Raw genomic sequence first — 13,500 nt, forward strand, 5'->3', positions numbered from 1 at the left:
TAGTAATCTCCAGATTACTCCCAGTGCCACATGCAAGTGAGTATAGAAATAGGAGGATAAAGTAGATGAATGCATGGATGGAAAGATGGTGCAGGAGGGATGGCTTCAGATTCCTTGGACATTTGCATCGGTTCTGGGGAAATGTGACCTGTACAGGCTGGATGGGTTGTACCTCAACAGAACTGGAACAAATGTTCTTATGGGGCGATTTGCTAATGCTATTGGGGAAGGTTTGGCAGGGGTGTGAGAACCAGGAGGTAATATTAGAAAGAAAAACCAAGGTGCACAGAGAATTGGGAGAAACAGTTAGCCTCGAGTAGGAAATAGTAAGGCAATAGGTGGGGTCAGTGTAAGAAGGAGTGCAATAATGGTTAAATGAGGTTTACTGTGCATGCATGAATGCGCCGAGTGTGGTAAATAAGGTTGGTGAGCTGCAAGTGCAGATCGCCACGTGGAAATCTGATGATGTAGTGATAACGGAGACCTGGCTCCAAAAAGGGCTGGACTGGATACTAAATATTGCTGGATACAAGGGGCTGAATTTTACCGGCCCTTGGACTCTGCAGGCCGCGGCGCGGGGGCCGGTAAAATGCTGCAGGGAGAGACCCACCTTGACCTGCAACGTCGAGAAGCGCCCGCCGCATATTACCGGCTGTGGCGGGACCCTGGTGCAGCCCCCCTGCCACATGGCAGCGGCACCACAATTAACATATGGTAAAGAGTACTTACCGTTGCTGATTATGCAGCCCACCACCTCTCCACTCACACTTCCGGATTTTTCAAGTCACGTGCTGTCCCGTTCACGAGCTGAAAAGCTGGTGGGTCCTCAGAGGCAGAAGTTGTCGCCAGCGAAGGTAAGTTTGTTATTTAGGGGTCTCACCCTGCATTACGGAAGGGAGGGGGGGATACACATGGGTCTAACTTTGTATTCTAGGAGGGATGGGGGGATATTCGGCGTCTAACTCTGCATTCTGGAAGGGAGGAGGGAGGGGGGATATGCAGGGGTCTAACTCTGTATTCCTAAAGGGAGGAGGGAGGGGGAATATTCAGGGGTCTCACTCTGCATTCTGAAAGGGAGGGGGTCTGGGATCACTGGAGGGAAAGCTCTGCTGGCATGAAGGGAGGTACCATCTACCAACCCTCCGTTAACACTGTACGCTCTGTGTTTGTGAGGGGGCAATGGCACACTAGGCACCCTGTGTGTGGGGAGGGTGCCAGAAAGGGCAGGAGCATTAAGGTCATATGGATAGTGGGGGCAATTGATTCAGATGGTAGGATCTTGATGTGGTCATGTTGTGCCACTCTGAGTGTTGACCAAGACGGGCAATGCCATGGCACGCCACATAGTTGATCCAGGAAAGCAGCTGATGTACCCGTCAACTCCAATCCATGCCCTGTTATGAACCTCCGAATACACGCAGGGTTCAACTTTATTTATCACATGGAAATAGGTATGGCTCATCCTACACTGTGTGATCCTCTGCACGTGAGGATCCGTATGCACCAGAGGCAATACCAACAGGTGAGTGTGATCCACGTTGAGGTCCCCGGTCGTGAGCAGCAGTCCCCAAGGGGAGCTCGCCATTACGTTTGCCGTGCATCTACAGGCCCTATGTGATATGCCATCAGTTGTCAGAGGAGATTGCACATATAGAGAGGGTGGTGACACATCTCTGTGCCTTGCTCAAGGATGACCTGCAGCCCATGGGCTCCGGTGGACATCCCATGCTTTTGTTCCTCATAGTGGCAGCGGTTCTCAAGCCTGACGCCTCTGCAGCCTGTTAGGGGGCCACCAGAGACCTTTGTAGGGTCACACAGTCAGCACTGTACCGCTGCATCAGGGAGGTCACCAATGCCCTGCACCAGAGGACCAGTGAGGATGTCCGCTTCAGGACAGACTCTCACAGCTGGGATCAGAGGGCCAGTGGTTCTGGCACCATTGCCGGAGAACCATAGGTTGTAATGTTCATAGACTGCACTCGTGGCCATCAGGCCTACTGCCAGGCTACCACCTGCAGACGTCACCATTAAAGGAGCCCTCTCAATCTAGGTGAAGCTGGTATGTGATCACCGCAGATGCTTGCAGCGAATGTGTGACTGCTTCTCAGGCAGCTGCCGTGACACCTGGGTCTTGCGCCAGTCCCGGCTGCCACCGCTGTTCACTGAACTGGCTCAGATGGAGGGGTGGCTTCTTGTAGATAAGGGATATCCTTTGCAGACATGGCTCCCGACCCCAGTGAGAGACTTCAGCACTGCTGCAGAGGAGAGATACAACGCCAGCTACTGAGCTACATGAGCCACAATTGAGCAGGAGATCTGCATGCTGAAAGAGCACCTCCAATGCCTGTATGGATGGGGTGATGCCCTGTACTATGGGCCGAAAAGGCCAGCTCCTTTCTTTGCTGCTCTGCACAACTACACACCGAATAGGGGCCGGGCTTGGCATGATGAGGAGAGACGTCAACAGGATTTCTCCTCCGACTATGAGGACGCTGAGGACCTACAACGTGAAAGACGCACGGGAGGGCAGATGGCACCCAGACTCTGCATGCAGGGCTAGCAGTGAGCTACGGATGTACGGCAGTGGCTTATCAGACAAAGGCTCTCTGCTCCATAGGAACCGACATGAGCTCTGCAAGCCACACATCACCCTCGCTGACCTGCTGTGGACCAGTCCACATCTGCAACATCCCTGTGTAAACCATTAGAGGCAGCAGCTGACTGAGCCAATGTCCATGTCACTGAATCCGTGGAGACGCTCATGAGTAATGGTGACATGGCAATGATATTGCATACATTGGCTCTCCTGAAAGGCCAACGGTGCAAAGGGATGTGACATTGGTGCTACATGCTGGCACATATCAGTCACACAGAGAGAAGGACACACATGTTGGTGAGGAACGTTTAGTGAAAGACATATTTACATTGCTGTGACACCCATGCATTCCCATTTGTGTCAGTGTGTTCTCTGTAAACCTCTAATACCTGTTATGGTCTATTTAAGTCTCATGTCCTGGAATGTGTAAAATTAAGATTATTCACCCAGATGCGGCACGCCTACAAGAAGGAGTGTTACACTTGAGTAGGAGAAGAGGATCGCAACTTCATGGGACACTGGGACACAGCAGGGTAATTATGTGGCAGCAAAGCAGAAAATGCTGGGGTAACTCAGCAGGTCAGGCAGCATTTGTGGAGAGAGAAGCAGAGTTAGCTTTCAGGTCTGTGAACTTGGACAAGTTAACTCTGCTTCTCTCTTCACAGATGCTTCCTGACCTGCTGGATTTCTGCAGCACTTTCTGTTTTGCTGCCAGATTGACAGCAGCCCCACTCGCCAGTAGTCAGGTAAGTATTTCGTTGACAGTTGTCAGGAAACAGGTGCTGGGGCGCTTAAAATAGGGCCCCAGCACCTGCTGCACAACTGTCAAAAACTCTCTCACTGTGCCAACTGTCTTACCTCTCCCCACGTAATATGAGGAGGGTGGTTCGGCGCCATGATTCTAATGAGCCCCCGCGCGTAATATCGTGGGGGCTCTGCGGCGGCCGCTAAATGCGGGCACTGCGCTGAGTTGAAAGGGCACCGCTGTGGAGTGTGGCGCCCGAATAAAGTTCAGCCCCAGGTGTTCAGGAAAGATAGGGAAGGATGGAAAGGAGGAGGGGTAGCTGTATTGACCAGGGAGAACATTACAGTGCTGGAGAGAAAGTATGTCCTAGAGGGGTCAAGGACAGAATTTATTTGGTTAGAGCTAAGAAACAATAGAGGTGCCATTACACTGCTTGGGGTATTCTATAGGCCACCAACTAGTGGGAAGGATATAGAGGAACACGTTTGCAAGGAAATTACAAAGAGGTGCAAGAATTATAGAGTATTTATAGTAGGGGGAACTTTAATTATCTTAAGACTGGGATAATAGTGTAAACGGCAGAGAGAGGCAAGAGTTTCTAGAGTGTGTCAGGAGAATTTCTACATCAGTATGTTTCCAGTCCGATGAGGAAGGAAGCATTGCTGGATCTGGTTCTGGGAAATTAAGTGTCAGTCGGGGAACATTTAGGGGTCAGTGACCATATCATTATAAGGTTTAGGTTAGCTTGGAAAAGGACAAGGAGCAATCCAGAGTAACAATAATTAATTAGTGAAGGGCCAACTTCAATGGCATGAGAACGGATCTGGTCCAAGTAAATTGGAATCAAAGATTGGCAGGCAAAACTGTAACTCAACAATGGGCTGCCTTTAAAGAGGGTATCGTTTGGGTACAGTCAAGGTGTGCATTTCTGAGAGGAAAAGATAGGACAAACAGATCCAAAGCTCCCTGGGTGACGCAAGAGACAGAGAGTATGATGAAGCAGAAAAGGGATGCAGATGTCAGTGGATAATACAATTGAGAGCCAGGCTTAGTATAGAATGTTCTGAGGGGAACTGAAAAAACAAATAATGGAAGCAAAGAGAGACAGTGTGAGAAGAGGCTCACAGCTAACATAAAAGGGAGTTTAAAAGTCTTTAATAGGACTACACATAGTAAATGGGTGGTAAAAGGAGGATTGGGGCCTATTGGGGATCTAAAAGGGGATTTATGCATGGAGTCAGAGGGCATAGCTGAGGTACTAAATGAGTACTTTGCATCTGTCTTTACCAAGGAAGAAGATGCTGTGCAGGACATAGTGAAATAAGAGGTAGTTGAGACATTGGATGGGTTAAAAATTGAGAAAGAGCAGGTATTATATATGGCTGGCTGTACTTAAAAGTGATAAGTCACCAGGACTGGATGAAATGCATCCAAGGATACTTCGGGAAATAAGAGTGGAAATTGTGGACGCACTGGCCATAATTTTCCAAACCTCCTTAGATACAGGGGTGGTGCCAGAGGACTGGAGAATTTCAACCCTTGTTCAAAAATGTGTGTAAGGATAAGCCCAGCAACTACAGGCCAGTCAGTTTAACCTCAGTGGTGGTAAAGCTTTTAAAATTGATAATTTGGGACAAAATTAACAGTCACTTGCAGAAAGGTAGATTAGTTGAGGAAAGCCAGCATGGATTTATTAAGGGAAAATCATGTTTAACTAACTTGCTTGAGTTTTGTGATGAGGTAACAGAGAGGGTTGATGAAGGTAATGCGGTTGTACATGGACTTCCAAAAGGCATTTGATAAAGTGCCACATAACAGGCTTGTCATGTTAGAACCCATGGAATAAAAGAGACTGTAGCAGCATGAATATGAAATTGTTTGAGTGACAGGAAACCGAGAATAATTGTGAATGGTTGTTTTTCGGACTGAAGGAAGGTACATAGTGGGGTTCCCCAGGGCTCAGTGTTGGGACCACTGCTTTTCTTGACATATATTAATGACCAAGACTTGGGTGTGTCGGGCACAATTTCAAAATTTGCAGATGACACAAAACTTGGAAGTATTGTGAACTGTGAGGAGGATAGTGATAAATGTCAAGAGGACATGGACAGGCTGGTAGAATGGGTGGACAGGTGACAGCTGAAATCTAATGCAGAAAAGTGTCAAATGATTCATTTTGGTAGGAAGAATGAGAAGAGGCAATATCAATTCAAAGGTATAATTCTAAAGTGGGTGCAGGAATAGAGAGACCTTGGTGTATATGTGCACAGATCATTGACGGTGGCAGGGCAGGTTGAGAAAGCGGTTAAGAAAGCATAATGGATCCTGGACTTTATAAATAGGGGCAGAGTACAAGAAGAAAGAAGTTATGAAATCTATAAAACGCTGGGTGGGCCTCAACAGGAGTATTGTGTCCAGTTCTGGGAACCACACTTTAGGAAGGATGTTAAGACATTAGAGAGGATGCAGAAAGGATTCACGAGAATAGTTCCAGGGATGACAGTTACGTGGATAGATTGGAGAAGCCTGGGCTGTCTCCTTGGAGAAGCAAAGATTGAGGAGATTTGATCAAGGTGTTCAAAATCATGAGGGATCTGGACAGAGTAGCTGGGGAGAAACTGTTCCCATTGGCAGAACGATCCAGAACCAGAGGACACCAATTTAAGGTGATTGTCAAAAGAAGCACCAGTGACATGAGGAAAAGCTTTTTTACGCAGTGAGTGGTTAGGATCTGGAATGTACTGCCTGAGTGTGCGGTGGAAGCGGGTTCAATCGAGGCCTTCAAAAGGAAACAAGATAATTATCTGAAGAGAAAAAATTTGCAGGGCTACGGGGAAACGGTGGGGAGTAGGACTGGGTGAGTTGCTTTTGTAGAGAGCTGCCACAGACACGATGGACCGAATGGCCTCCTTCTGTGGTGTAACTCTTCTATGATTCTCAGTCAGAGGGCTGGCAGCTCAGCAGGCCCAGCAGTGCCACCAGGAGCGATGGTCACTGCTGGGATTGCACCAGGCCCAGAGCAGCATCATCGACACCACCCTGGGACCAAGGTAAGTCAGCTCAGGGTTGCTGGGACCAGTCATACAGGCCTTGGGGGGAAGGGTGGGGGGGCTGATTGTTGAGAGCGGGGGAGATCTTGATGTGCAGGTGGCGATCCCACTGGGGGACCCCTCCGTGGGCTATGGATTGCCCCTAAAGAAGGGAACACGCTAGCAGGCTGCCAGGTCTTGCCTGGAGGTGTTTCCACATGGTGGCAGCCCACTCTGATAGTTAAATGGGAGCAGAGGTAGGAAACTGCCCTTAATTGGCCACTTAAGGCGCTCAGGCAGGAAGTGAGAGTGACCGCCCTTGACATCAAGGCAGCATTTGACCGAGTATGGCATCAAGGAGCCCGAGCAAAGCTGGAGTCAGTGGGAATCAGGAGGAAAACTCACTGCTGGTTGGAGTCATACCTAGCGCAAAGGAAGATGGTTGTACTTGTTGCAGGTCAGTCATCTCAGCTACAGGACATCACTGCAGGAGTTCCTCAGGGTAGTGTCCTAGACCCAACCATCTTCAGCTGCTTCATCAATGACCTTCCTACAATCATAAGGTCAGAAGTGGAGATGTTCACAGATGATTGCACAATGTTCAGCTCCATTTGCGACTCCTCAGATACTGAAGCAGTCCATGTAGAAATGCAGCAAGACTTGGACAATATCCAGGCTGGGGCTGATAAGTTGCAAGTAATATTCGCAACACACAAGTGCCAGGCAATGACCATCTCCAACAACAGAGAATCTAACCATTTCCCTTTGACATTCACTGGCATTACGATCACTGAATCCCCCACCATCAACATCCTAGGGGTTACCATTGACCAGAATCTGAACTGGAGTAGCCATATAAATAGCGTGACTACAAGAGCAGGTCAGATGCTAGGAATCCTGCAGCGAGTAACTCACCTCCTAACTCCCCAAAGCCTGTCCACCATCTACAAGGCACAAGTCAGGAGTGTGATGGAATACTCTCCACTTGCTTGGATGAGTGCAACTCCAACAACACTCAAGAAGCTCAACACCATCCAGGACAAAGCAGCCCACTTGATTGGCACCCATCTACAAGCATTCACTCCGTCCACCACCAGCGCACAGTGGTAGCAGTCTGTACCATCTACAAGATGCACCAAGGCTCCAAACCCGTGACCTCGACCACCTAGAAGGACAAGGGCAGCAGATGCATGGGAACACCACCACCTGCAAGTTCCCCTTCAAGTCACACACCATCCTGACTTGGAACTATATCGCCGTTCCTTCACTGTCGCTGGGTCAAAATCCTGGACCTCCCTTCCTAACAGCACTGTGGGTGTACCTATCTCACATGGACTGCAGCAGTTCAAGAAGGTAGCTCACCACCACCTTCTCAAGGGCAATTAGGGATGGGCAATAAATGCTGGCCTAGCCAGTGACGCCTACATCCCATGAATGAATAATTTTTTAAAAAGGGCCATCCTCCAGCTTCCCCACCACGGTCAAAATGGCATAGTGGCAAGAGAACATCAGGCATGCCAACTGACGCTTCCCCATTCAGTCCGCGAGTGTGACCCCGAGCTTCTGGTCACCTCCCATTTTAATTTTCCACCTTGCTGTCACATTGATCTCTTTGTGCTCAGCCTCCTGCAGTGTTGCAATAAAGCTCAATGTAAGCTCAAGGAACCGCACCTCAACTTTCGATTAGGCACTTTGCAGCCTTCCAGACTCAAAATTGAATTCAGCTTCAGCTTCAGACCTGTTGAGTATTTCCAGCATCTTTTGATTTTATTTCAGATTTCCAGCATCTTCAGTATGTTGCTTGTGTATTCGGTGTCAGGAAGTATAAGATCATCTGTGTGTGTCTGCATCTCTCTGCGGGTGGTTAGAATAGCAAGGCTCATGCAATGTTATGTTTGCATTGCAGTATCATGCTGCATTTTGAATGTCTCTGATGTTTCTGTCTCTTCCTGGCATCTTATTTTTCTGGATTCATTTGAAGTAATATTCCGGTTATGCCTCATCTGTTATACTTTATATGCTTTGGCGAGGCCTCTCTTTACTCACTGTACAGTTTGAGTTTGAGTTCTCTAATCTTTTCTTTTGCCTCATTGCCATTACATTTAATTTTATTCTCTTCTAATATTTTTCAAAGTTTCGCTACTTATGTGAAAACTCTGGATTTAGAAAAGATTGGAATAAAGCGTATTTTTAAAAGGGTTTTGAGTCTTTCGTCTTTATCGGTATCTCAAATAGGTTTCTGCTTATTTTAATTTTTGCTGTATAGAAATATCTATTCTACAGACATATAAATGAAAAAGGGAAGTTGGGATAGAAATAGGATCATTAAGGCATTGTCAGGATAAAATCAAAGGCAGCAAAAGCGAAATGGTAGAAATATTAGACAATTATTTTGCTTCAGCATTTACCAGGAGACTGATCAAGTGGACATGGCATCGGAAAATGTGATTAGAAATAATAACATTGCATTCAAAATAAAAAAGGAAGTTATGAATAAACTAATCAAACTCAAAGAGGATAGAAACCATGGTCTGGCCAGATTGCATTCATGCATTGTAAAAAATCTAGGAAAGAGATGCCAGGGCACTATTACTATACCTTTTTCTAATGAATTATTCAGTATGTGTATCGGAGAACTGGCAAGTAGCTAATATATCTATATTTAAGGAGGGAGATAGGACATGCCCAGGGAACTGCAGACAAGTCAGCTTAGTGTGGGTAATTGGAAAAATAATGGAATCCCTACTAAAGGAGAAAGTAGAAAAACTATCTACAAGCCAAAAATATTATAATGAATAGTGAGCATGGATTTCAAAAGGGAATTTCTTGCTGGATCAACCTCTTGAATTCTTTTGAAGAGATAACAGAGAGAATAGAGTAGGGTAATGAGGTAGATGTAATATACCTGGCTTTCCAAAAAGGCCTTTGATAATAGACTAATGAATAAGGTCAGAGCATGCAGAGTCAGCAGACAAGTAGCAGAATGAATAGCTAGCAGGCTGCAAGACAGACAGCAGTTAGTAAAAATAAAAGGTAGCTATTCAGAATGGCAGAAATTGGGAAGTAGGGTCCCACAAGTATCTGTGCTGGGATCACCGTTGTTCACAGTGTATAGTAACAGTTTAGAACTTTGGAATCAAAAACACAATTTCTAAATTTGTGAACAAATTAGAAGGAATAGTAAACATGGCAACAAATTACAAGAAGACATTAATAAACCTGAAGAATGAGCATATAATTGACAAATGAATTTCAATATAGATAACAAAAACAAGAAATGCTGGAATCACTCAGCAGGTCTGGCAGCATCTGTGGAAAGAGAAGCAGAGTTAACGTTTCGGGTCAGTGACCCTTCTTCGGAACTCAACGTTCCGAAGAGGGTCACTGACCCGAAACGTTAACTCTGCTTCTCTTTCCACAGATGCTGCCAGACCTGCTGAGTGATTCCAGCATTTCTTGTTTTTGTTTCAGATTTCCAGCATCCGCAGTATTTTGCTTTTATTCAATATAGATAAGCCTGGTATTACATTTTGAGTAAAATGGTAAAAAAAAATCACATGCTATTTAGAAAATAAGAATCTAAATTGGGTAGGGCGGCACTGTGGCGCAGTGGTTAGCACCGCAGCCTCACAGCTCCAGCGACCCAGGTTCAATTCTGGGTACTGCCTGTGTGGAGTTTGCAAGTTCTCCCTGTGTCTGCGTGGGTTTCCTCCGGGTGCTCCGGTTTCCTCCCACATGCCAAAGACTTGCAGGTTGATAGGTAAATTGGCCATTAGCAATTGCCCCTAGTATAGGTAGGTGGTAGGGAAATATAGGGACTGGTGGGGATGTGGTAGGAATATGGAATTAGTGTAGGATTAGTATAAATGGGTGGTTGATGGTCGGCACAGACTCGGTGGGCCGAAGGGCCTGTTTCAGTGCTGTATCTCTAAACTAAACTAAACAAAGCGCTCTGGGAGCACGAATGCACAAATCACTAAAAGTTGCAATGCAGGTCAGTAAGGCCATAACAAAAGCAAACTAAGCACTAGGGTTTATTTCTAGAGGGATAGAATTATAAATTGGAGAAGTTATGCTAAACTTGTATCAAACCTTAGTTAGGCCACATTTGGAGTTCTTTGTGCAATTCTGGTTGCCATATTATGAAAAAGGCAATAGAAGCATCGGAGAGAGTGCAAAAAAGATTTACAAGGGTGATACCAGAAATAAGGATGAACATGCTGGGTCTCTTTTCTCTAGAAAAGAAAAGGATGAGGAGTGACTGAATAGAGGTCTTTAAAATTTGATAGAATAGACACAGAGTTAATATAAGCCCAGCAACTACAGGCCAGTCAGCTTAACTGCGGTGGTGGGGAAACTTCTAGAAATAATAATTTGGGACAAAATTAATAGTCACATAAACAAATGTGGGTTGATTAAGGAAAGCCAGCACAAATTAATTAAAGGAAAATCATGTTTAACTAACTGGCTGGAGTTTTTTGAAGTGGTAACAAAAAGGGTTGAAGAAGGCAATTGCTGTTGATGTCGTGTACATGGACTTCCAAAAGACATTTGATACAGTGCCGCACAACAGACTTGTGAGCAAAATTATAGCTCATGGAATAAAAGGGACAATAGCAACATGGATATGAAATTGGCTGAGTGACAGGAAACAGAGTTGTGGTTAATGGATGTTCTTGGGGCCGGAGGAAGGTTTGTAGTGGAGTTCCCCAGGGGTCAGTGTTGGGACCCTTGCTTTTCCCAATCTATATTAATGACCTAGACTTTGGTGTACAGGGCACAATTTCAAAGTTTGCGGATGATACGAAACTTGGAACAATTGTGAACTGTGAGGAGGATAGTGTAGAACTTCAAAAAGGCATGGACAATTTGGTGGAATGGGCAGACAGATGGCAGATGCAGTTCAATGTGGAGAAAGGTGAAGTGATTCATTTTGGTAGGAAGAACATGGAGAGACAATATAACATAAAGAGTACAATTCTAAAGAGAGTGCAGGAGCAGAGGGACCGGGGGTATATGTGCATAAGTTACTAAAGGTGCCCGGACAGATTGAGCGAGCGGTTAATAAAGCAAACAGTGTCCTATTATTAATAGGGGCATAGAACACAAGAGTGAGGAGGTTATGTTAAACTTATGTAATTTGCTAGTTTGGTCTCAGCTGGAGTACTGTGTCCAGTTCTGGGTGGACTTTAGGAAAGATGTGAGGGCATTGAAGAAAGTGCAAAAAAGATTCATGACAATGGTTCCAGGGATGAGGAACTTCAGTTATGAAGACAGATTGGAGAAGTTGGGACTGTTTTCCTTGGAGAAGAGAAGGCTGAGAGGAGATTTGATGGAGGTATTCAAACTCATGAGGGGTCAGGACACAGTGGACTGTGAAGAACTGTTCCCATTGATGAAAGGATCAAGAACGAGAGGGCACAGATTTAAAGTAATGGGTAAGAGAAGCAAATATGACATGAGGAAAAACCTCTTCATGCAGCGAGTGGTTAGGATCTGGAATGCACTGCCTGAGAATGTGGTGAAGGCGGGTTCAATCTAGATATTCAAAAGGGAATTAGACTGTTTATCGGAACTGGAAGAATGCGCAGGGTTATGGGGAGGAGGTGGGGGAATGGCATTAGGTGCATTGCTCATTCGGAGAGCTAGTGCAGAAACGACGGGCGGAATGGCTTCCTTCTGCACTACAACAGTTCTCTGATTAGAAATAGGAGAAGGAATAGGCCTTACGGCCTGTTGAGTCTGCTGCGTCATTCAGTACGATCATGACTGATCTTGAGCTTCAACTCCACTTTATTGCCTGCTCCCCATATCCTTTGATTCCCTGAGAGACCAAAAATCTATCTCAGCCTTAAATGTATTCAACGATGGAGTATCCACAACCCTGTGGGATAGAGAATTCCAAAGATTTGCAACCCTTTGAGTGAAGAAATTTCTTCTCAGCTCAGCCTTATCCTGAGACTGCCTCTTTGTTCTAGATTCCGCTGCCAGGGGAAACAGCGTCTCAGTATCTACCCTACCAGGCCCCTTCATAATCTTGAATGTTTTAATAGGATCACAAGAGAACTGCAGAGAACATAGACTCAATTTAATCAACCTCATCATAGGATAACCCTCTCATCCCAGGGATCAATCTAGTGATCCTTCGCTGTACCACCTCCAGTGCAAGCATATCCTGGGTGTGGTCTCACCAAAGCCCCTTACAATTGTAGTAAGACTTCTTTATTCTTGTCCTCCAATCCCCTTGCAATAAAGGCCAATATGCCACTTGCTTTCCTAATTGCTTGCTGTACCTGTAACTTTTTGTGTTCCTTGTATGAGTAGAGCCAAGTCTCTCTCAACATCATCATTTACATGTTTCATGCCTTTTAAAAAAAAAAATTCTGCTTTTCTATTCTCACGACCAAAGTGAATAACCAGCCACTTCCTCACATTGTACTCCATCTGCTTCTTGTTGCCCACTCAGTTAACCTGTCTATATTTCTTTGCAGCCTCTTTGTGTCCTTCCCACAGCTTGCATTCCCATCTAGCTTTGTATCGTCAGCAAACTTAGATACATTACTCTCTGTCTCTTTGCCTAATTTATTAATATAGAATGTAAATAGCTGAGGCCCCAGCACTGATCCTTGCCTCACTCCACTAGTCACAGCCTGCCAACTTGAAAATGCCCCATTTATCCCTACTCTCTGCTTCCTGTCTGTTAGCCAATCCTCTATCTATACTAATATATTACCCCCAACTCCGTGCGTCCTTATCTTGTGCGGCACTTTATCAAATATCTTTTGGAAATCCAAGTACACTACAGCTACTGGCTCCCCGTTAATTACCCTACTAGTTACATCCTCCAAAAACTCTAATGAATTTGTTATTTGTGGGGAAGAGCAAAACTAAAGGCTATCAATAAATGATAGTCACCAAGAAATCAAATAGGGAATTCAGAAAAAACGTCTTTATCCAGAGAGTGGTGAGAATGTAGAACTCGCTACCACAGGAAATAGACTGAGGTGCACAGTATAGATGTATTTAAGGGGAAGCTAGAAAAGCATAAGAGAGAGAAGAGTTATGCTGATAGAGTGAATCATAGAACGGTTACAGCACAAAAGGAGGCCGTTCGGCCGGTTGTGTCTATG

General features: G+C 45.5%; 1 protein-coding gene across 2 annotated transcripts in view; it reads left to right on the top strand.

Annotated features, from left to right (window-relative positions):
* Positions 1-13,500, top strand: part of sepsecs (Sep (O-phosphoserine) tRNA:Sec (selenocysteine) tRNA synthase) — a 132,563-nt gene that overhangs the window by 70,586 nt on the left and 48,477 nt on the right. The window lies entirely within an intron of this gene.

Source organism: Heterodontus francisci, chromosome 1 (assembly GCF_036365525.1).
Source record: "Heterodontus francisci isolate sHetFra1 chromosome 1, sHetFra1.hap1, whole genome shotgun sequence".
Taxonomy (NCBI): Eukaryota; Metazoa; Chordata; class Chondrichthyes; order Heterodontiformes; family Heterodontidae; genus Heterodontus; species Heterodontus francisci.